We start from the raw sequence: 26,439 nt of genomic DNA on the forward strand, positions 1-26,439 counted from the left end.
TCCAAAATCCTGAAGAATTTTTCAGGGATAGAATCTTTTAGTTCTGCTTGTTGTTGTTACACTACTTTACTGAAGCAAAGGAAACAGCTGACAGAATTGGCTTGGGAGAGGGGAAGGAAATAACAAGGGAAACGTCAAACCAACTTTCTTATTTAAAGTTCTCTAAATTAGACATCATGATTTTAACCATTGTGTTAGTCAAGATGGCATAGGATATGCTGCAGTAACACTCAAAGACTAAATATTAATATCTGAACCTAGCAACAATTTATTTCTCACTCAGGCTATTTTAGATTAGGCAGGCGTTCTCTATGAAATGATTCAGTGAACATCTATGTTCATAAGAAATATTTGTCTGCAATTTTCTTTTAATGTCTTTAATTTTGATCTTAGGGTAATGCTAGCCTCATAGAATGGGTTGGGAAATGTTCTCTCTGCATCTATTTTCTGGATGAGATTACAGAGAATAGGTCTAATTTATTTGTTAAATGTTAAGTAGGATTCTCTAGTAAAAAAAAAGTGGGGACTGTTGATTTTTTGGAATGAGCATTAGTTCTTGATTTAATATTTTAATAGATATAGTCCTATTCAGATTATCTACTCTTTTTTTGAATTTTGGTACCATGTGGTCTTTAAAATATGTTTATTTAATATAAATTATCATATTTGTTGGTATATAATTTTTTATTGTATTCTTTTACTGTCCCTTTAATATCCATGGGATTAGTAATAACCCCTTTTATTTTTAATATTTATAATTTATCTTTTTTTCTTGGTTACTGTGAATAAAGTTTCATCAATTTTATTGGCATTTTCAAAGAGATAGACTTTAAAAAATTTAATTGTGGTAAAACACATACAACTTAAAATGTACCATCTTAATGATTTTTAAATACACAATTTAGTGTCATTAAGTACATTTACATTGTTGTACAACCATCACCACCATCCGTCTCTGGAATTATTTTTGTTTTGCAGAACCGAAGCTCTCTATCCACTAAACACTAACTACATTCTTTCCTGTCCCCCATTCCTGGCAACCACCATTCCACTTTCTGTCTCTCTGCATTTGACTACTCATGTAGATGGAATCACACCTAATAAATAGGACTGGCTTATTTTACTTAGCAAACTGTCTTCAAGGTTCATCCATGTTATTGCAGGTGTCAGAACTTCTTTCATTTTAAAGGCAGGATAGTATTTCATTATATGTATATATCGTGTTTATCCATTCATCTGTTGATGGACACTTAAGTGGATTACAGCTTTGACTACTGTGAATAAAGTTGCTATGAATAGGGATGCAAATATCACTTTCAGACCCTGCTTTCAATTCTGGTATATAACCAGAAGTGAAATTGCCAGACCATATGATAATTATATACTTAATTTTTCTGTAAAAACAAATTGCCATACTATTTTTCATACTGGCTGCAGTATTTTACATTCCCACCAACAGTACTCAAGGGTTTCGATTTCTATGCATCATTACCAACACTTCTTACTTTCTAGGTATTGTGTAGGAGCCATCCTAATGGGTGTGGAGGTGAAATCTTGTTGTTTTGATAAGCATTTTCCTAATGTTTAGTGATGCTGAGCAACTTTTCAGGTAATAATTGGCTATTCGTATATCTTTTTTGGAGAAATGTCTGTTTACCCAAGTCCTTTGCCCATTTTCAGTCATGCTGTTATGCTGTTTTTATTGTTGTTGAGTTGCAGGAGATTTTTCTTTTTTCTTTATTTTATTTTACTTTTTTTGAGACGGAGTTTTCCTCTTGTTGACCATGCTGGAGTGCAATGGTGCGATCTTGGCTCACTGCAACCTCCGCCTCCCAGGTTCAAGCAATTCTCCTGCCTCAGCCTCCTGAGTAGCTGGGATTACAGGCATGTGCCATCATGTCCGGCTAATTTTGTATTTTTGCTAGAGACAGGGTTTCTCCATTTTGGTCAGGCTGGTCTCAAACTCCTGACCTCAGGTGATCCACCCATCTTGGCCTCCCAAAGTGCTGAGATTACAGGTGTGAGCCACCGTGCCCAGCCAAGTTACAGGAGTTTTTAAAATGTATTGTGGATATTAACCCTTCATCCTATATATTATTTTCAAATATTTTCTTCCATTATATGGGTTGTTTTTTATTCTGTTGATTGTGTATTTTGATTAAACTTTTATTTAGTCTATTCTCTTCTTATATCACATTTACTTTGGGTGTCATATCCAAGATATTATTGCCAAATCCAATGTCAAAGTTTTTTCCCTACGTGTTCTCATGGAGTTTTATAGTTTTAGATTTTATGTTCAGGTTCTTGATCCATTTTGTACATGGCATAAATTAAGGATTCAACTTCATTTTTTAAAATATGGATATCCAGTTTTTCCAATATCATTTGTCAAAGAGACTCCTTTCTCCATTGAACACCCTTGTCAGTCTTGTGTAAAATGACTTAACTGTATGTTAGAGGTTTTATTTTTGGGCTCTCTATTCTAATTCACTGGTCTATATGTCTGTCTTTATGCCAGTACCACACTGTTTTGATTATTGTAACTTTGTAATAAGTTTGTAAATCAGAAAATGTGAAACAAATTTTTTTTTCAAGATTGTTTTGGTTTTCAGGGTTCCTTGTATTTCCCTATGAATTTCAGAATAGATTTTTCTATTTCTAAAAAAATACCATTAGAATTTTCATAGAGATCACATTGAATCTATATTACTTTGTGTAGTATTGAAATCTTAACAATATTAAGTTTCTAATACATGAATATAGTTGAATTTCAATTATTTGTGTTGTCTTTAATTTCTTTCAGAAGAGTTTTGTAGTTTTCAGTGTAAAGTCTTTTGCCTCCTCTGTTAAGTTTATTCTTAGATATTTTATTCTTTCTAATGGTAGCATAATTGGAATTATTATCTTAATTTTCTTTTCTGATTGTTCATTATTAGTGCATGGAAACATAAATAATTTTGTGTGCTGCTTTTTATCCTGCAGCTTTGCTGAATTTATTAGTTTTCACAGTTTGGGGTTCTTTTGTGGAATATTTAGGGTTTTCTACATATAATATTATGTCATCTGTGAACAGAGATAATTTAAGGATGCTTTTTCTTATCCTTACCCAATTGCTCAGGCTAGGACTTTCAGTGTTATATTGAATAGAAGTATCAGAAGCAGGTATCCTGGTCTTGCTTCTGACATCAGAGGAAAAACTTTTAGTCTTTCACTATTGAGTATGATATTAGCTGTGTGCTTTTCATATAGAACCTTTATTATGTTGAGGTAGTTTCCTCCTGTTTCTAGTGTTGAGTGTTTTTATCATGAAAGAAGTTAAATTTTGTCAAATGTGTTTTCTACATTTCTCAGTGCATCAATTGAGATGATCATGTGGGGTTTCCTTTGCCTTCATTCTCCTAATGTAATTTATTACACTGATTAATTTTTATTTGTTAAAACATTGTTACATACCATGAATAGATAACAGTTATTAATGGTATATGATATTTTTAATGTGATGCTGAATTCTGTGAGTATTATTTGAGGTTATTTCATCAATATTTATAGGTGTTATTGGTCTATAGTTTTATTTTCTTGCAGGGTCTTTGTCTGGCTTTTGTATCAGGGTAATATTGGCCTCATAGAATAAGTTGGAAAATATTTCCTCATCTTCAATTTCTTGAAAGACTTTGAGGAGTGAGGAGGACTTGTGTAAATTCTTCATTAAATGATTGCTAACATTTATAGTGAAGTCATCTGGTCCTGGCTTTTATTTGTCAGGAGGTTTTTGATTACCGATTCAATCTCCTTACTAGTTTTAGATCTGCTCAGAATTGTTCTTTATTCATGATTCAGTCTTGATAGAGTATATGTTTCATGGAATGTGTCCATTTCATCTAGGTTTCCCAATTTGTTGGTCAACAATTATTCACAGTAGTCTCTCATAATCCTTGTTTCCCTTTATAAAATCAGTAGTAATGCATCGTTTTTCATTTCTGATCTTATTTGACTCTTTTTTTCTTAGTTGATCTAGCTAAAAGTTTGCCAATTTTGTTTGTGTTTCTGAAGAACTAAGTCTGATTTCATTGATTTTCTGTACTATTTTTCTATTCTCTATTGGCCTGTATTCTAATCTTTATTATTTTCTTCCTCCTGCTACCTTTGGGTTTAAGTTTGCTCTTCTTTTTCTAGTTCCTTAAAATGTAAATTTACATTGCAATTTGAGATTTTTCTTCTTATTAAATGTAAATATTGCATCTATAAATTTCCCTATTAGCACTGCTTTCTCTAAATTCCATAAGTATTGGTATATTGTATTTGCATTTTCATTTGTCTTAAGATACTTTTAAATTTCTCATGACATTTTTTGACCCACTGGTTGTTTAAAAGTGCATTGTTTAATTTCCACCTGTTTGTGGGTTTTTCAGTTTTCCTTCTGCTATTGATTTTTATTTTGATTGCATTGTGATTAGAATAATACTTAGTATAATTTCAGTCTTTAAAACTTTATTTGGATTTGTTCATCACCTAACATATGGTCTCTCTGGAGAATCTTCCATGTACACTTGAGAAAAAGGTATATTTTGCTGCTGCTGTGTAGAGTGTTCCTTATATATCGGTTAGTTCCAATTAATCTATACAGTTGTCCTCTATTTTTATATTGATTATTCTGGTTATAATATTCATTATCAAAAGTAGGGTATTGAACTCTTCTATGATCACTGTGGAACTATCTATTTCCCCTTCCAATTCTGTTAGTGTTTGCCTTATATATTTAAGAGCTCTGATTTTGGTGCATGTATGTTTGTAATTGTGGTATCTTCTTGGTGAGTTGACGGTTTTTCCATTCTCTTACATCCTGTTTTTCCTTCTAACAGTTTCTACATGAAGTCTATTTTTCTGATACAGCCACTTATGCTCTCATTCCATGAAATATTTTTTAATTTTTTTGCTTTAAATATGCTTGTGTCCTTAGATCTAAACTGAGTCTTTTATAGACATCACCTAGTTGGATCCTGTTTTTATAATCCATTCTGCCAATTGGTATCTTTTGATTGGGGATTGTAATCAATTTATGGTTAAATTATGTAACTTAAAGAGAAGGACCTACTAATTTTACTTTTTTTTTTTTCCTCAATGTCTTATACCTTTTTGTCAGCCTATGACTTTCATTATTGTTTTTGTTTTAAAGTCAGGGTTTAGTGCGGGTTAGAGTCATTCATCAATTTTGAAAATTTTTCAACTATTTTCTTTTTCAGTATTAGTTCTGACTCTTACCTTTCTCCTTCAAGCTCATAATTATATAAATGTTAGATCTTTTCCACTGTTTTATATGTCACTTATGTTTTGATTCTTCAACTGTCATATCTGCTGTTAGATTAATCACTACATTCTTAACTTTCATTATTGTATTTCAGTTCTAGAATTCCTTTTTTTTTCTTTTTTTTCAGACGGAATCTTGCTCTATCACTCAGGTTAGAGTACAGTGGCTTGATCTCGGCTCACTGCAATCTTTGTCTCCCAGATTCAAGTGATTCTCCTGCCTCAGCCTCCCGAGTAGCTGGGATTACAGGCACCCGCCATGATGCCCGGCTAATTTTTATATTTTTAGTAGAGGTGGGATTTCCTCATGTTGGTCAGGCTGGTCTCGAACTTCTGACCTCAGGTGATCCGCCTGCTTCGGCCTCCCAAAGTGCTGGGATTACAAGCATGAGCCACCACGCCCAGCCTAATTATTTTTATATAACTTCCTATTTTCTGCTTATTTGCTTATGCAATTTTCCATTATCTCTGGGATTTTCTTTCTTGTGGGCTTTTTTTCCCTCATGATCTTGTCTTACGTCTCTCATTATTTTGGCTTGAGTTGGATTTTTTATATTAAAAGTTTTTAGTAATAATTGGAAGCTTTGTGTCTTCCTCTTCAGGGGGTATAATTAATTTTTAATAGGCTTTATTTTTATAACAGTTTATTTTTTTTGAAGTGTGTAAGGTCTTTGTCTAGAGTCACTATTTTGTATCTGGATAACCATTTGTTCCCTTGTCATTGAAAATACTATTTAAAAAAAACTTGTATTGTTTTTGCTTGTTTGTCAAAGATCAGTTGTGGGTTTATTTGTGTGAGACCATCTCCTGGTTTTCCATTCTGTTCCATTTAATTATCTATTGTTTCACTAATACCACATTGTCTTAATCAGCTAGCTTCATAAGTCTTGAAGTCAGGTAGTGTCTGTCTTCCAATTTTGCTCTCCTTCAATATTGAGTGGGCTATACTGGTACTTTTGCTTCTCTATATATACTTTAGGATCAGTTTGGTAATATCCACAAAGTAACTTTCTGATATTAAATTGAATCTGTAAATCAAGTTGGGAAGACAGTTCTTCTTTTGACAATATTGAGTCTTCCCTATTCATTAACATGAAATCTCTCTCCATTTATATTTTTCTTTAATTTAATCAGGGTTATATAATTTTCTTCATCTAAATCTTACATATATTTTGTGAGATTTATACCTAAGTATTTTATTTCAGAAGGATGCTAATGTAAAGGGTATTATGTTTTTAACTTCAAATTCCAGCATTCATCACTCATATATAGGAAAGAGATTGACTTTTTTATATTGGTCTTATATTTTATAGCATTGTTATAGTTATTTGTGAATTCCAGATTTTTGTTCTTGATTTTTTCAGATTTTCTACATAGATAGTCATTTAATCCACAATAAAGACAGTTTTAGTTTTTACTTTTTAATTACATATACTTTATTTCATTTTCTTGTTTTATTGTATTGGCTATGACTTTCAGTATAGAGCTTCCAGTATAACTTGACAGAAGTAGTGAGAGGAGACTTCCTGGCTTTGTTCCTGATCTTAGTGAGACAGTTTCTAGCTTTTTGCTTTATAGCTTTTGTGTCCCTCATTTCCTCCCTTAATGTTTTCCTTTGTGTTTAGTAATATTTTTCTAGTGACACGTTCTTTTCTCATTTCCTTTTGTTTATATTTTATAGATATTTTATTTGTGGCTACTGTGAGTGTTATATATAATATCCTAAAGTTACAAAAATCTATTTTAAACAAATACCATACAAAAACTCTATTTCTCTACATCTCCTTCCTACTTTTGTTATTGATGTTACATGTTACATCTTTTTTTTTTATTATTATACTTTAAGTTCTAGGGTACATGTGCATAACGTGCAGGTTTGTTACATATGTATACTTGTGCCATGTTGGTGTGCTGCACCCATCAACTCATCAGCACCCATCAATTCATCACGTTACATCTTTATATATTGCATATTCATTAACATAGTTTTATAATTATTTTTGTCTTTTAAATCCTATAAAACAAAAGGTAACATTATGAATGAAAATTACAATAGTATACGTTTTTATATTTGTTCATGTACTCACCTTTACTGGATAACTATATCTTTATGTGGACTTCAGTTACTGTCTAACATCCTTTCATTTCAACTTGAAGAACTCTAGAGTTTCTCACAGGTCAGGTCTAGTGGTAATGAACTCCCTCAGGCTTTATCTGAAAATGTGATAATCATCCTCACTTTTAAAATGATAGTTTTGCCTTATATAGAATTTATGGTTGGCCATTTTTTTTTTACTCCTCTTTATATCATCTCATTACATTCTAGCCTGCAAGATTCCTGCCGAGAAATCCACAGCAAGTCTTACTGAGGATCTATTGTACATGTTGAATAACTTGTCTATTACTGCTTTTAATATTATCTGTCTTTGACTTTTAACCATTTGATTATAATGTGTTTCAGTGTGGGTGCCTGATATGGTTTGGATCTGTGTCCCCACCCAAATCTCATTGGGCTGAATTGTAATCCCCAGTGTTAGAGGTGTAGCCTGGTTGGAGGTGAGTGGATCATGGGAGTGGAGTTCTCATAAATGGTTTAGCACCATCCCTCGATTGTTTATAAGTGTGTGGTACCTCCACCTTCTCTCTCTTCCTTCTGCTTTGGCCATGTAAGATGGGCCCATTTCCCCTGCCACCATGATTGTGAATTTCCTGAGGCCTCCACAGAAACAGATGCTGCTATACTTTCTGAACAGCCTGCAGAACCATGAGCCAATTAAACTTCTTTTCTTTATGAATTACCTAGAGTCAGGTATTTCTTTAGAACAGTGCAAGAACAGGCTAATACAGAAAATCGGTACCAAGGATTGAGGCATTGCTATAAAGATACCTGAAAAAGTGGAAGCAACTTTGAAACTGGGTAATCAGCAGAGGTTGGAAGAATGTGGAAGGCTCAGAAGAAGACAAAGATGAGGGAAAATTTGGAACTTCCTAGAGACTTGTTTAAATTGTTGTTACCAAAATGCTGATAGTGATATGATAAATGAAGTCCAGGCTGAGGAGGTCTCAAATGGAAATGAGGAACTTATTGGGAACTGGATCGAAGGCCACTTTTGTTATACATTAGCAAAGATGTTTGCTGCATTGTGCCCCTGTCCTAGGGATCTGTGGGACTCAACTTGAGAGTGATGATTTAGGGTGTCTGGTGAAAGAAATTTCTAAGCAGCAAAGAATTTGAGATGTAGATTGGCTGCCTCTAATGTCCTGTGCTCATAAGCATGAGCAAAGAAATGATCTGCAACTAAAACTTAAATTTAAAAGATAAGTAGAGCATAAAAGTTTGGAAAACTTGAAGCCCAGCTATGTGGTAGAAAAGAAAAGTCCATTTTCAGCAGAGGGGAGTCAAGCAGGCTGCAGAAATTTGCATTAGACAAAAAGAAGCCAAGTGCTAACATATAAGACAGTGGGGAAAAATGCCTTGACGGCATTTTAGAAACTTTCACAGCAGCCCCTCCCATCACAGGCCCAGAGGGAGGGAGGAATTGCTTCATAGGCCTATCTCAGGGTCCCACCACCCTGTATAGCCTCAGGGCACTGCTCCCTATATTTCAGCTACTCCAGCTCTACCCTTCACTCAAAGGGGTCCAGATACACCTCAGGCCACTGCTTCAGAGCGTGCAATTGTAAACCTTGGTGGCTTCCATGTGGTGTTAAGCCAGCAGGTGTGCAGAGTGCAAGAGCTGAGACTTGGGAGCCTCTGCCTAGGTTTCAGAGGGTGTATGGGAGAGCCTGGATGTCCAGGAAGAAGCCTAATACATGGTTAGAGCCCTCATGGAGAAACTCTGCTAGGGCAGTTGGGGGAGGGGGGAATGTGGGATTGGAGCCCCCACACAGAGTCCCCACTGGAGAACTGCCTAGCGAAACTGTGAGAAGAGGGCCACTGTCCTCCAGAACCTGGAATGGTAGAGCGAGCCACCAACAGCTTGCACTGTGCACAAGGAAAAGTCACAAGCACTAGCACTCAACATCAGCCCATGAGAGCAGCCATGGGGGCTGAACCCTGAAAAGTCACAGGGGTGGAGCTGCCCAATGCCTTGGGAGTCCACCCCTCACACCAATGTGTCCTGGGTGTGGACATGGAGTCAAAGGAGATTATTTGGTAGCTTTAAGGTTTAATGACTACCCTTCTGGGTTTCAGACTTTCATGGGGTCTGTAGCCCCTTTCTTTTGGCCAATTTCTCCGTTTAGAACAGTAAGTAGTATTTACCCAATGTCTATATCTCCCTTGTATCTTAGAAGTAACTAACTCCTTTTTTATTTTACAGGCTCATAGGTGGAAGGGACTTGCCTCAGATGAAACTTTGGACTTTTGAGTTAATGCTGGAATGAGTTAAGACTTTGAGGGGACTGTTGGGAAGGCATAATTGTATTTTGCAATGTGAGATGGACATGAGATTTGGGAGGTGCCAGGTGGAATAATGCGGTTTGGATCTGTGTCCCCACCCAAATTTCATGTTTAATTATAATCCCCAATGTTGAAGGTGGGGCCTGGTGTGAAGTGATTGGATCATGGGGATAGATCCTTCATGAATGATTTAGCTCCATCCCTTTGGTGCTGTTCTCATGACACAGTTCTCAAGATCTGGTTGTTTAAAAGTGTCTGCCACCTGCCCTGGCTCTGTGTTCTTTCTACTCCTGACGAGTAAGACGTGCCTGCTTCACCTTCCACCATGGTTCTAAGTTTCCTGAGGCCTCCCTAGAAGCAGAAGCCTGCACAGCCTGCAGAAACTTGAGCCAATTAAACCTCTTTTTAAAATAAATTATCTAGTCTCAGGTATTTCTTTATTGCATTGTCAGAACAGACTAATACAGTGCCTTTGGGTTTATCCTACTTGAAGTTTACTGAGCATCTTGTTTTTTATATGCCCGTGTGCTTTCTCAAATGTGGCAGAGTTTTCAGCCGTTGTTTCTTCAACTATGTTCTTCACCCATTTCTCTCTCTTTTCTCCTGAAAATCTTATAATTTGCATATTGATTAAATTCATGTTCTTCTGTAAGTCTTTTAGGCTCTGCTTATTCTTTTTCATTATTTTTTTTTCTTTTTTCTCCTCAGATACAATAATTTCAAATATCCTGTCTTCATTTTGCTTATTCTCTCTTTTTGCCCGTTCTAGTCTCCTATTGAACTCTTCTAGTGAATTTTTTAACTCAATTATTTTATCTTTTAGCGCTAGGATTTCTGTTCTTTTTACTTTTATAATTTTTATTTCCTTATTGATATTCTCATTTTGTTCATATGTCATTTGTCTAATTTCCTGTAGTTCTGTTTTTCTCTAATTTCTGGAGCACATTTCAGATTGTTGTTGTTTTAAAATTTTCATCTAGTAAGTCTGAAGCTGGGTTTCCTTAGAGTCAATTTCTTGAGATATATTTTGGCTCTTTGAACACAGCAAATTGTTCTGATTCTTTGTATGCCTTGTGATCTGTTGTTTAAAATGAGGCATACGAAAAAATAGTTACCTTCCTCATTTTTGTAGACTGGCTTCATGCAGGGAAGAGCTTCTCTAATTAGATAAGCATGAAAGCTAAGGTCTTCTCAAGTCTTCCTAGGCACACTTTCTCCTTCCAATTATATTATATACACAGCTAATTTTAAATGCTTTAATATCCCTAATCATCTCACTTCCACTGCTTCAAATGACTTTAGATGTTTTGCTTTATTCCTGTAGTCGTATTGTCTTGCTCCAAGATACCTGTGGTGCTACAATCCCTCTACACCTGTGATACACCATAGTGTCTACCACTTTCAGTGGCCTTCAACATGATATCCAAACTATCTCTCTGTTTCAGTCTGAGCTCTGAGAGGCAAGAAAGAAACCAGACCCTTATACCTCCTCTAGCCAGGCCAGGGTATTGCAAACAAGTAGCACTCTTTTCTCTCTGTCTCAATGGAAGAACAGGGAATTCAGCAGCTTTCTCACAAGTATGCAGTGCTATACTGGGGATGGTGGGGGCAGGGATCACCAAAAAACCGCAGAATTTCCTATCCTGTTTAGTGTTACTTTTTTTAATTGAGTGTTTGCTTAGTTGCTACAGATCCTTGACTTATTTCTAGAGCTCTCATTAAGGTATACTAGCCAGTCTGTTGTTTATTTGATGTTTCCTTGAGGAAATGAGGGCCTGGAATTCCTAGTTTAGCATTTTGTAGATATATTGCTATTTTTAGTGGGAAAAATAATTTTGTAAAACTTATTGTATTGAACTAATTTTAAACATACATAAGTGTTATAAATACCAATGAGTTGTGTAGTATCCTTCACCCCCTTTCTCTATAGTATTTTACATAACCATAGTATAATTATCAAGATTCATGGTACAGATATCAAGATCAGAATTAAAATTGGCACAATATTAACTAAACTATAAACTTATTTCGATTTTTGCCATTTTCCACACTAATATTTTCTGTTCCAAGATCTTATTTAATTTCCCACTTTATGTTTACTTGCCATTAGTCTTTAGGTTCTTCCAATATGAATGTTTTCTCAGCCTGCTTTTCTTTTAGGTCTGTGAGGCCATTGAAGAGTACTGATCAATTCTTTTATAGAATGTCACTCAATTTAGGTTTAATCTGGTATTTTCTCATAACTGGGTTATAGTTTTACGTTTCTGGAAATACTCTGAAAGATGATGTTGTGTTCTTCTCAGTGAATCATATGCATCATATCAAGGGGCTTATAGTGCTGATATTCCTTATTTCTGGTGATGTTTAACTGCTGTCTGCTGGAGTTTCTTTATTGTAAAGTTACTATCTCTTTGTAATTAATAAACGTCATGAGGGAGATACTTTGAGGCTATGCAAATCTTTTTTCTCCTCAAAATTTACCACTAATTTTGTATCCATTGATGACCTTGTCTAACAATTATTGTGTTTCCTTATAGTAATTCTTTTTATTTTCCTATTTTTCTGCATTTCATAACTGAAATCTTTCTGAAAGGGCTGTGACTTTCCCATTTATTTTTTCACTAAATTATTTATTAATATCAGTATAGACTCATTTATTTTATTCTGTGGGTTAAAACTCAAAGTACTTTTTAATAGAAATGTTTTATTTACAATTTAAGTGATGTTCTTAAAATCACTTTTTAATTTAGGAGAAAAATAAATGTACCTTTTAGAACTTCAAGAACATACTATAGTATTTCCCTTAAAGTTCATTAAATGGTCTTTCCTTGTTTTAAAACTTCTACTTTATAGGAATAAAGTAAGGATCTTAAGGGCACAGGTATGCTTTTTTATGTAGCACTATTTGGGAAGTAAAAATACAGAAGGAATTTCTTCCTTCAAAAGACATTTTCTTTTGCTTCTACAGATGATTATTTTTTTCCTAGAAAGAAGAAACTATAAGCCAAAAGAGAATTTGACCATAATCATTCTGACATTATTGAGGGACTATAAACATAACCATTTATAGTTTTTCAATTTAAAACAAAATATCTGGTTTAAAGTAGATTAAATAAGAGTAAACTTCTAAACCTTAGTTTTTAGTTTCTTAATTTTTGCTTTGTGTTTTTATTGTTTTATGTGCATTTGCTAGTAATGTAGTTAATTGTTTTATGTTTTTCATTATGAATGACTACACTTACATACTAGTTGGCTGCAAATTTGGTTCCAATTCACCTCTTCCCACCTTAACTTGTTTCCATTTCATCTATCATATATAACTTTATAGTGTCTCTCCATTCTGAATGTAGACTCTAGCTGTGGCTTACTTTGACCAATGGAATGTTTACAACTGTAATGAAAGCAGAGGCCTGAAAAGTGCTTTACCAACAGGAGTTTGCTCTTTTTTATGCCCCTCGGCCATTGTAATGGAATATGCTTGGCTATCCTGCTGGAGGATGGAGGGCATATGAAGCAAAGCCAGCTTACTTCAGTGGAACCAGTAAAGCCTATCCTAGATTCGTCTGCAGTCAGCCAATCCTTACATATAAGGGATCCCAGAGAGCCACATGACCACATAACCTTATCTGATTGCAGTGAGATGAGCTACCTTAGCCAAAATCAGTTGAGACTACCCCAGATCAGCTGAGCCCAGCTCAGCTCAGCTGAATTATCACAGATTTACGAGCTAAATAAATGTGTTTTGGGGCATAGCACTAAGCTTTAGGGTTGCTTGTTATATAGCAACAATATGACACTAGATAAATGGTAGGTGTGTATGTTTATATTTACACACATGGTATATATTAATAGAAAAAAAACCCTTCACTGTACCTGGAAATTCCAAGGAACAGTCCATAAATTCAGACATTTAGAAAGTAAAGTGTGAAGTAGATTTACATAATCCCCAGGAAATGTCCTGGAGAATGAGTGTCTTCAAATATCTCTCAGATTAATTCTTGTTGTCTTGTACTAAAATTTTTTATTTTTATTGTACATTTTCTGTAAAATTTCTGTAAAAATTCAGAAATTTATTTGTATTTAGTATTCTAGATTAATTTACAAATTAATCAATAATAACACTGATTTTTAAATGATCAAAAATATACGATAAGGCTTTTTTTGATATTTCATATTGTATTTTGCTATCAAATCATTTTTACTGCCAAGGGGAAAAAATGTTTTGGTTCATCTGGTCTGCATATATACAATACAAAGGTCAAAATCTGTAAGTTTATTATTCTAATAACTTTGGAGAGTTGTGATCAATTTTTAAGCCTAAGTTTCCTTGATGCCTTTTTCAACAAATTTTAGTGTAAAATGTGAAAATTTGGAAAGTTAATCTAAATAATTAGTTATGTTACCATCTTAGCTTCCCTCATTATTCTTTCCTTCTTAAATAATGCTGCATACAATGGAAAAGACAGTATGGAAGCATGAAATATTCTTTTCTTCAACGAATTAGTCAAGCATCTAAATGTAAGAGTTATGAAAAATGGCAAAGTTTAGCCATACTGTCTAGATAGTTGTGTTATTTTCAATGTCTTAGATAACAGACTTCAGAATGTATGGTTTTCTTGTAGGAAAAAAATAACTGCATAATCCAATACATAAAGTTAATGCTACCAATAATAAATTGTGTAGTAATAATTCCAGATTGTATTCAAAGTTTGAAGGTAATATATTTTAAATGTTAAAAAAAAACCTTCAAGATATTTCAAAAATAGTCTTCAAATATTAATTACATCTGTATCAAATTCAACTTTGGAACTGGGTAACGGGCAGAGGTTGGAACAGTTTGGAGGGCTTAGAAGAAGACAGTAAGATGTGGTTACGTTTGGACCTTCCTAGAAACCTGTTGAGTAGTCTTGACCAAAATCTGATAGTGATCTGGACAGTGAAATCTAGGCTGAGGTGGTCTCAGATGGAGATGAGGAACTTACTGGGAACTGGAGCAAAGGTCACTCTTGCTATGCTTCAGCAAAGAGACTGGTGGCATTCTACACCTGCTTCAGGGATCAGTGGAACTTTGAATTTGAGAGAGATGACTTAGGGTATCTGGCGAAAGAAATTTCTAAGCAGCAAAGCATTCAGGATGTGGCTTGGATACTCCTAACAGTGCATAGTCATATGTGTTCACATAAAGATGGTCTGAAATTGGAACTTGTATTTAAAAGGGAAGCAGAGTATGAAAGTTTGGAAAATTTGCAGCCTGACCATGTGATGGAAAAGAAAAATCCATTTTCTGGAGAGAAATTTCATCTGGCTGCAGAAATTTGCATAAATAAAGAGAAACTGAATGTTAATAGCCAAGACAATTGGGGAAAATATCTCCAGGGCATGTCAGAGACCTTCACAGCAGCCCCTCCCATCACAGACTTAGAGGCCTAGGAGGAAAAAATGCCTTTGTGGGCCAGGCCTAGAGCTGTGCTGCTCTGTGCAGCCTTGAACATGGCACCCTGCATCCCAGCCACTCCAGGTCCAGCTGTGGCTAAAAATGGCAAAGGTACAGCTTGGGTCATGATTTCAGAGGGTGCAGGCCCCAATCCCTCATGACTAGCACGTGGTGTTGGGTCTGTGGGTGTGCAGAAGGCAAGAGTTGAGGTTTAGGAACCCCCGCCTAGATTTCAGAGGATATTTGGAAAAGCCTGGATGTCCAGGGAGAAGTCTGCTTAAGGGGCAGAGCCCTCATGGAGAACCTCTACTAGGGCAGTGCAGAGGGGATATGTGGTGTTGGAGCCCCCACACAGAGTCCTCACTAGAGCACTGCCTAGTGGAGTTGTGACAAGAGGTCCACCATCCTCCAGATCCAAGAATGGTAGATCCACCAACAGCTTGCACTGTGCACCTTGAAAAGTCACAGACACTCAACACCAGCCCATGAAAGCAGCTGTGGCTATACCCTGCGGAGCCACAGGGGTGGAACTGCCCAAGACCTTTAGAGACAATTATTGTATCAACATAGTTGTCCCTGGATGTGAGACATGGAGTCAAATGAGATTATTTTGGAGCTTTAAGATTTAATGACTGCCCTGGCGGGTTTTGAACTTGCATGGGGCCTATAGCCCCTTTGTTTGGGCCAATTTCTTCCATTTGTAATGTGAGCATTTACTCAAGGCCTGTATCCCCACTGTATCTTGGAAGTAACACTTGTTTTTGATTTTACAGACACATTTGTGGAAGAGACTTACTTTGTCTCGGGTAAGACTTTGGACTATGGAGTTTTGAGCTAATGCTGAAATGAGTTAAGACTTTGGGGGGCTGTTGGAAGGCATGACTGGTTTTGAAATGCGAGAAGGACATGAGATTTGGGAAGAACCAGGGGTGGGATGATATGGTTTGTATCTGTGTCCCCACCCAAATCTCATGCTGAATTGTAATCCCCAGTGTTGGAGGAGAGACCTTTTGGGAGGTGATTGGATCATGGGAGCTGATTTCCCCCTTTCTGTTCTTGTGATAGTGATTTCTCATGAGATCTGATGGTTTAAAAGTATGTGGCACTTCCCCCTTTGCTCTCGTGCTCTCTTGCTCTCTCTTTCTGTCTCTCTCCTGCCATGTGAAGAAAGTCCTTGCTTCCCCGTTGCTTTCTGCCATGATTGTAAGTGTCCTGAATCCTCCAAGCCATGTTTCCTGTTAAGCCTGTATAACTCTAAGTCAATTAAACCCCTTTTCTTCATAAATTACCCATAAACTACACATTCTTCATAAACTACATGAGAACTACCCAGTCTCATGCAGTTCTTTATAGCAGTGCGAAAATGTACTAATACAACAGTTAAGGTAAAAATGAGAGAAAATAGAAAGAGAATAAGGGGAGTCTAATTTATGAGAGCTTTGTACATTTTCTAATATAAATGAATGGTAAATAAACTAAACAGAGGTTGAAATGTACAAGATAATTGAAATGGGGGTTAGAGACACAACCAAGATAAATCCTTGCTCTTGGATTTAAGAATTGAAGTCCTTCAGTGAATCATATATGCCTTTATAATTCTCATTTTCTCCTTCTCTACATGGGGAAACATTTACTTGTTTTATAAAGTAGATATGAGAATTCAGTGGAAAGAGGTATATAAAGCACCTTCTGCAGTTTGTGATACACAGTAAATCAGTGAATAGTCACCAGCTAATATAAAACCACTATTAATTTTAGATGATGTAAAAGGCAAACATTTAGGTTACAACTGTGCCATTTTTTTTTTTTTTTTTTGCCAGAAAGAATGGCCAGGTTCACTGCCTTGATTATCATCATATGACTTCCATTATAGCTATTCTATAAAAAAGAGACCAAGTAAGGTACTCATGGTGACTGAATGACACATTTTCAAGGAACCTAGGCTTATATATGATTTTCCTAAAATGAAAGTTGTTTTCTAGCTGATCGCTGCTAAAATCCCTTTATGTTTATTTTGAATTGTTTATAATTTTCATTGCTTCACAGAGAATATAATTGCTGTTTCTCCTTTTATATTTTTTCTAATAAAAAGAGAAATAGATGTTGGTCAAAAATATATAAAATTTTAATTAGACAGGAGAAATAAGTTCCAGAGATCTATTGTACAACATGGTGACCATGGTTAACAATATACTGTATTCTTGATAAACGCTAAGAGAATGAATGTAAAGTGTTCTCATCACAGAAGCAGCTATGTGAAATAATCAATATGTTAATTAGCTGAATTTAGTCATTCTACAATGTATATATACTTCAAAACATCATGGACATGGTGAATACATACAATTTTATCTGCCAATTTAAAAAATAAATAAAATCAATTCTTCCACTGTTACAAAAAAAGGAAATTAGACCATTTCACAGTGAAGGAAGGAGCTGTATATCTAAGCTTATAAAAGGAATTTCCTAAGGTCTGAGATACAAATGCCATATGCTCCAGGGTTTTGAAACAAAGCAAGACACAGATTCTGAATGACAGTTGTGTTATCACTTGGGAGAGTGGGGTGTATCCTAGTCTTTCAACCCAACTGTCAACAGACACAATGTTTGTGGCATTAACCAGTTCTGGGTGCCTTGTTGAACAACATACATCATTAGCTAAAGAGGGTTTGGTTGGGTTGTATACTTAAACTGTATTTTTTGTATAGATAACAGATATTTTACATGGCACAAAGGGTTATTTGGACAAATACATGACATTAGATAATATCCAGCTACACCAGAGAGGTAATCTGTCTCACAGAACTGAGCAGAATAAACTCGCAGAATGAATTTACTCACTATCAGATTCTATCCAAGAGTAGTTTCCACTTTGTGTAGTAGTAGGAATGATAATTAGGAACTCCAGATATTCTGGTTCTACTATGGTCCAATTATTTGCATTTAAGATGGACTGGCTTGTTTCTAGGTTTTCCTTGTCCATTTGGTCCACTGAATCTTTTTCATGATGACTTCTGGGGTTAGTTTGGCATCATTTTCTCTGCCTTAGAAATGAGAAAGCTATAGTGCTAAGTATTAATAGTAATGATGACAGTTAACATTTACTGAGTGCTGTATGATTGGCACTGTTACAAGTACTTTCACATATTTAATCCATACAATAAATCTATATGGCAGGTACTATTATTATCCCCATTGTAGTGATATAGAGACTTAAGTATTAAGAATTTAACTAACTTGCTAAGAACCCGTGCTAAAAAGCGGTGTAGATGTGATATGAATCAGAGAATACGACTCCAGAGCCCAATTTCTAAAGCAGTATGTGACACTTCCTCTCCAAGGGATATATGGAGTCACTGTCAAGTGAAGACTAGGTGGTAAAACTTTCAGACCATGTCTATAATTATTCAACCAATTCCCAGGAACCTACTATGTAAAAGCTGCTATAGTAGGTGCTAAAAAGACTGTAAATGTTAAAGACATGGTCTTTGCCTTGAAAAACTAAAGACAAGGCCAAAAGAGCAAAGAAGTTGAGAGGAGAAGTGAATACCCTGTCTATTAACCATGGAAGGTGAATTGGGCTACAAAGTGAACTGAGAAGCAGTTCTCAATAATCGACTATTTCACCATTGTCCCCTACTCCGCATTCTTATAAGGGATCTTTTCTCAGTTCCTTTGGGCTAGGAATAGAGAAAGCAGCCAAGAAATCAGCCCTTTTTACTCTCTAACCAAAGGGATCCTTCTGACATTTGAAAGTCAGGATGTGAGGTAAAACAATAGATGGTAATTCAGAGACTGGGAAAGGAGATTAAAGTCTCCGATTCATCCCCATCCCGATCTATTCAGTCAAGCTGCACCTATACTCAAGGAAGTAAAATAATTTGCTTTCATCAATCAAGTGAGGCTCAGTGGTCTTAATATGAATTTATACTATCTTTCCCCACTACACATAAGCAAAATCAGTGCCTATTTACTTTAAAGTATGATTTTTAAAGTAAATTTTGCTTGGTATTCATTTTAAAGTATGATTTACATTCATACCTATTTTTTTCTCTTTTTTATATGCCTTTCTCTTTCTCTTGACTCTGAACCTCTAAAGTCAGAGACTATATTGTATTTATATTGTTTGTGATCAGAACAGTCCCTGGCATATCTAACAGATTAATTATAGTCCACAATATTTCACAAATTTAAAGTGTTTAATCATCTGTTCATACCTTGTATAATTCTTACTCTTTAGTTACATCACTATTTGTAGTCCCATAAATAAGAGTGATGACAACACTAAGACATTGTTCTGTTAAAATAAATTTCTTAAAAGAAGTAGAAAAGAATTGTGTTCAGCTGGAAAAAGGAATTACAAAATTATGTATCTTTTACATGAGTAAAAAATGAGAATAAATCATTTATTTCTTGACCAACTCTTCAAAGTCAGAAGCTTTCAGCCAGCATATCACTGTAATAATATAATATGCTAAATCAGTAGAATAAAGGATAAAAGCCACATGGTCATCTCAATGGGCACAGGAGAAGATTATTGTGGCATTAGTCACAATAGCTAAGATATGGAAACAACCCAAGCATCCATCAACAGATGAATAAATAAAATGTAGTATGCATACACAATGGAATATTATTTAGCCATAAAAAGAATGCAACTCTGTCATTTGCAGCAACATGGACAGAACCAGAGGACATTATGTTAAATGAAACAAGCCACGCAAACAAAGCCAAATGTAGCATGTTCTCATGCATTGGTGGGAGCTGAAACAATTGATTTCATGGAGGTAGAGTAGAATGGTGGTTACCAGAGGCTGGGAAGGGTGGGAGGGGGTTAGTTAACTAGTACAAAAATACAGTTACATTGAAGGAATAAGTTTTAATGTTCAGTAGCATAGTAGGGTGACTGTAGTTAACAATAATACATTGTATATTTCAAAATAGCTGACAGAGAAGATTTGGAAAGTGCCCAACAAAGAAATGGTGTTTTGAGATGATGGATATCTTAACTTTGAGTTGATCATTATACGTTGTATTCATGTGTCAAAATATCACATGTACTCCATAAATATGTACAACTATTATATATCAGTAATAAAAACTTTGTTAAATGAAAGAAGCCAGATACAAAAAGGTCCTATGTTATATGATTCCATTTATATGAAATATCTAGAAGAGGGGAATCCATAGAGACAGAAAGAACGACAGTTGGAGGGGATAGGAGGAATGGGATCAACTGCTAAGTGGCTACATATTTCCTTTTAAGGCATTGAAGAGGTTTTGCAATTGGATAGCAGTGGCAGTTGCATAAAATTGTAAATGTACTCAATGCTACTGGATTTTTCACTTTAGAAAAGTTAATTTTATGTTACGTTATTTTCATCTCAAGAAAAGCTAAAATAAAAAATTCAACATTCCTCCATGATAAAATCATAGGAATAGAAGGAAACTAGGAATAGAAGGGAAGTCCTCAATTTAATAAAGAACAGCTACTAAAGAACCAACATCACACTTAACAGTGAAGCACCAAATGCTTTTCTACTAAAGAACCATAGCCAGTATCACACTTAACAGTGAAGCACCAAATGCTTTTCTACTAAAGACCATAGCCAGCATCACACTTAACAGTGAAGCACCAAATGCTTTTCTTCTAAGGTCAGGAATAAGGAAAGGATATATACTTGCATGACTCCTTTTCAAAATTGTACTAGAGATTCTAGGCAGTACAACAGGCAAGAAAAATAAATAAAAAGCATTCAGATAGGAAAGAAAGAAATGAATCTACATTTGAAGATAAAGTGATTTGTATATAGAAAAACCTAAAAAATACACTAAAAAGTATGAGCTAATAATCAAGCTTGACAAGTATGCAGGATACCAGATCAATATAAAAAATGAGTTATATTTCTATGCCATACAATAAGCAAACTAAAAATAAAATTTAGGACACAATTCTACTTATGATAGCATTTGTGATAGCATAAAAAGAACAAAATACTTTGAAATAAGTTTAATAAGTTATATAAAATATATACTCTGAAAACTAGAAAATATTGTTGAAAGAAATTAAAGGAGACCTAAAGGGATGAAAGATATCCCTGAGCTCATATATTGGAAGGTATAATATTGTTAAATGGAAATACTACAGATTCAACACAATTCTCACTAAAATTGATCTACAGATTCAACGCAAAAACTAAAATTCCAACTGACTTATTTGCAGAAATTGATAAACTGAACTAAGCTTCACATGCAAATTCTAAGTACCCAGAACAGGCAAAACAGTTCTTGAAAAATAATAAAATGGGAAGATTCACACCTACCACAAAGCTGCAGCAACCTAGACAGTGCAGTACTGGCATAGGATAAGACATACAGATCAATGGAATAGATCAAGTTCATAAATATTTTACATTCATAGTCAGTTGATTTTCAAAAAGAATTCTAGGGCAATTATGTGGAAGGAAAAGAATAATCTTTCAACAAATGGTGAGGGGACAAGTGGATATCCACATGCAAAATAATGAACTCGAAATTAACAAAAAAACAGAATGTAAGAGTTAAAACTATAAAATTTTCAGAAGCAAACATGGGCATATATTTTTGAGATCTTAGATTAGGCAGTTAATTTTTTAGATATGACACAAAAAGTTTAAGCAATGAAAGAGAATGTACGTAAAGCGAACATCAAAATTAATAACTTTTAGCCTTCAAAACACACACCATTGAGAAAGTGAAAAGATAACTCATAGGATTGGAAAATATTTTTGCAAATCTTGTAAGGTAAGGAACTTGTAGATATTGGAACTTTCCTACATTGCTGGTATAAATGTAAAATACTGCAGCCACTTTGGAAAACAGTCTTTCAGTTCTTCAAATGATCCAATATAATGTTATCATAGGACCCAGGAGTACATACCCAAGAGAAAAGCAAACATATTCACACTAAAGCTGGTACATGAACGCCCATAGCCACATTATTTGTAATAGTTAAAAAGTGGAAAGAACTGAAATGTTCATCAACTGATGGATGAATAAATAAAATGTGATCTATCCACAGAATAAAATATTATTTGTCAGCAAAAAGAAATAAAGTACTGATATATGCTATAATGTGGATGGACCTTGAAAACATAATGCTAGGTAAAATAACCAGCCACAAGGGGACCACATATTGTATGATTTCACGTATATTAAGTGTCCAGAACTGAAAAATCTGTGGAGACATAAAATACATCAGTGGTTGTCTGTGGCTGGAGCTGGGGAGGACTGAAGGAGCTTCGAATGATGACTAGGTGAAATTGAGCCTCTTTTGGGGGTAATTAAAATGTTTCAACACTGATTGTGATAAAGCACAAACAATTCTGTGGATATACTACATGTCATTTAAATGTAAAAGGAAAAAAGAAAAAAGGAAAAGCAGGGGGGTAAGGGGCAGGCCTAGCAGTGGACTGGGCTTTGGGAAGCCAGGTAGACAGATCTCAACACCAAATAGAAACGTAAATAATTTAGTTCAAATTTGAAGTTGCCAAACACTATCATTTTCCATTTGACATTAGCATTAGCTACAGTCCTTAAAATTATTAGCTCACTTTAGGAAGATTTCTGTGGTGCAAAGTTAGCTACATGTCTCATTATTTCAAATTGGCTCAGATTTCTCTCTAAAACTATATACTACTATCCAATTTTGTAATTTCAAAAACTAATAAAAAGCAAGGATCTTCCAATAAAAAAAATTTATGGGCAAAACCAGCATGCCATATTTGATGAATACACTCAGATTCACTACTTAGGTAATCCAGAAATTTTAGTAAATGAATTTATCTTTGGAAAAGAATAGTACCCCTGGAGGAGGAAATAGGGAATCAATTTAGCTTGAAGGAAATAGCATGCACGATCTAGCTGGGAACAATAAGTTATTAGAAAAATAACAGGAGCCTCCTAGTCAAGATGATATACTTATTAAGACAAACAATTCAATTTTTAAAATGGGCAAAAAGAGTTTAATAGATACTTCACTATAGAAGATACACAGAAACCATGCAATCACATGAAACTATTCAACATCATTAATCATGAGGGAATGAGCTACCATTTAATGCCCATTAAAAAGGCTATAATCAAAAAGACACACAATAGCAAATGCTGGTAGAAATGTAGAGAAAGAGGAATCCTTATATATTGATGTATGCTATAGTCACTTAGAGAAACAGTTCAAAAATTTCTTAAACATACCATGCACTTTCTACAGAAAAGCAACCTAAATTGCTGCAACTCTATTCTAGAGAATATAAGCATATGCTCACACAAAGACACATACAAGAATGATCATGGCAGCATTATTCATAACAGTAAAAAGCTAGAAATAATGCAAACATCTATCAACTAGTGAAGATATAAACACAATGCAATATAACCATTACAATGGAATTCATAATAAAAGAGAAGACATTTGATACATGAAAAAATATTGATTAACCTCAAAAATATTATGCTAAGAGAAAAACCAGACCCCGAAGATTATATTTTTAATTATTTTATTAATATAAAATTTCTGATAAAACTAACATCTGAAGAGTCAGAAGTCAGATCAACAGTTGCTTAGAAGGGCAATAAAGCAAGAAGTAAGGCAATTAGGCATGAGGAAACCTTTTGGGGCAATGGGAATGTTACAAAACATACAGAGAGCTCTCGCTGGCATCTGGTGGGTGCCCCTCTGAGACAAAACTTCCAGAGGAAGGAAGAGACAGCAATCTTTGCTGTTCTGCAGCCTCTCCTGGTGACACACAGGCAAACAGGGTCTGGAGTGGACCTCTAGCAAACTCCAGCAGACCTGCAGCAGAGGGGCCTGACTGTTAGAAGGAAAACTAACAAACAGAAAGGAATAGCATCAACATCAACAAAAAGGACCTCCACTCCGTGACCTCATCCAAAGGTCACTGACAAAGACCAAAGGTAGATAAATCCATGAAGATGGCAAGAAATCAGCACAAAAGACTGAAAATTCCAAAAAAACAGAATGCCTCTTCTCCTCCAAAGGTTCACAACTCCTACCAGAAGGGAACAAAACTGAATGGAGAATGACATTGACAGACTGAACAGAAGTGGGCTTCAGAAGATGGGTAATAAACTCCTCTGAGCTAAAGGAGCACTTCTAACCCAATGCAAGGAAGCTAAGAACCTTGAAAAAAGATTATACGAATTGCTAAGAAGAATAACCAGTTTAGAGAAGAACGTAAATGACCCGATGAAGCTGAAAAACACAGCACGGTAACTTTGTGAAGCATACACAAGTGTCAATAGCAGAATCGATCAAGTAGAAGAAAGGATATCAGAGATTGAAGGTCAACTCAATGAAATAAAGTGAGACGACCAGATTAGAGAAAAAAGAGTGAAAGGAAATGAATAAAACCTCCAAGAAATATGAAACTATGTGAAAAGACCAAATCTATGTTTGATTGGTGTACCTGAAAGTGACTGGGAGAATGAAACCAGTTGGAAAACACTCTTCAGGATATTATCCAGGAGAACTTCCCCAACCTAGCAAAGCAGGCCAACATTCAAATTCAGGAAATACAGAGAACACCACAAAGATATTGCTTGAGAAGAACAACCCCAAGACATATAATCATCAGATTCACCAAAGTGGAAATGAAGGAAAAAATATTAAGGGAAGCCAGAGAGAAAGGTCAGGTTACCCACAAAGGGAAGCCCATCAGACTAACAGCAGATCTCTCAGCAGAAAACCTAAAAGTCAGAAGAGAGTGAGGGCCAATATTTAACATTTTTAAAGAAAAGAATCTTCAACCCAGAATTTCATATCCAACAAAACTAAGCTTCATAATGAAGGAGAAATAAAGTCCTTTACAGAGAAGCAAATGCTGAGAGATTTTGTCACCACCAGGCCTGACTTCCAAGAGCTCCTGAAGGAAGCACTAAACATGGAAGGGAACAACCGGTACCACCAACTGCTAAAACATACAGAATTGTAAAGACCATGGACACTATGAAGAAACTGCATCAATTAATGGGCAAAATAACCAGCTAGCATCATAATGACAGGATCAAATTCACACATAACAATATTAATCTTAAGTGTAAATGGGGTAAATGCCTCAATTAAAAGACAAAGACTGGCAAATTGGATAAAGAGTCAAGACCCGTTGGTGTGCTGTATTCAGGAGACCCATCTCACATGCAGAGACATATGTAGGCTCAAAATAAAGGGATGGAGGAATATTTACCAAGCAAGTGGAAAGCAAAAAAAAGGCAAGGGTTGCAATTCTAGTCTCTTATAAAACAGACTTTAAACCAACACAGATCAAAAGAGACAAAGAAGGGCATTACATAATGGTAAAGGGATCAATTCAACAAGAAGAGCTAACTATCCTAAATATATATGCACCCAATACAGGAGCACCCAGATTCATAAATCAAGTTCTTAGTGACCTACAAAGAGACTTAGACTCCCACACAATAATAGTGGGAGGCTTTAACACCCCACTGTCAATATTAGACAGACCAATGAGACATAAAATTAACAAGGATATCCAGGACTTGAACTCAACTCTGGACCAAGCAGACCTAATAAACATCTACAGAACTCTCCACCCCAAATCAACAGAATATACACTCTTCTCAGTACCACATCACATGTATTCTAAAATTGACCACGTAATTGAAAGTAAATCACTCCTCAGCAAATGCAAAAAAAACGGAAATTATAACAAACAGTCTCTCAGACCACAGTGCAATCAGATTGGAACTCAGGATTAAGAAACTCACTCAAAACTACACAATTACATGGAAACAGAACAACCTGCTCCTGAGTGACTACTGGGTAAATAACGAAATGAAGGCAGAAATAAAGCTGTTCTTTGAAACTAATGAGAACAAAGACACAATGTACCAGATTCTCTGAGACACATATAAAGCAGTGTGTAGAAGGAAATTTATAGCATGAAATACCCTCAAGAGAGAGGAATAAAGGTCTAAAATCGACACTCTAACATCACAATTAAAAGAACTAGAGAAGCAAGGGCAAATTCAAAAGCTAGTAGAAGACAAGAAATAACTAAGATCAGAGCAGAAATTAAGGAGATAGAGACATGAAAATCCTTCAAAAATATCAATGAATCCAGGAGCTGGTTATTTGAAAATATCAACAAAATAGATAGACCACTAGCCATACTAATAAAGAATGAAAGAGAGAAGAATCAAATAGACACAACAAAAAATGATAAAGGGGATATCACCACCAATCCCACAGAAATACAAACTACCATCAGAGAATATTATA

Source organism: Colobus angolensis, unplaced genomic scaffold (assembly GCF_000951035.1).
Source record: "Colobus angolensis palliatus isolate OR3802 unplaced genomic scaffold, Cang.pa_1.0 Scaffold92, whole genome shotgun sequence".
Classification (NCBI taxonomy): Eukaryota; Metazoa; Chordata; class Mammalia; order Primates; family Cercopithecidae; genus Colobus; species Colobus angolensis.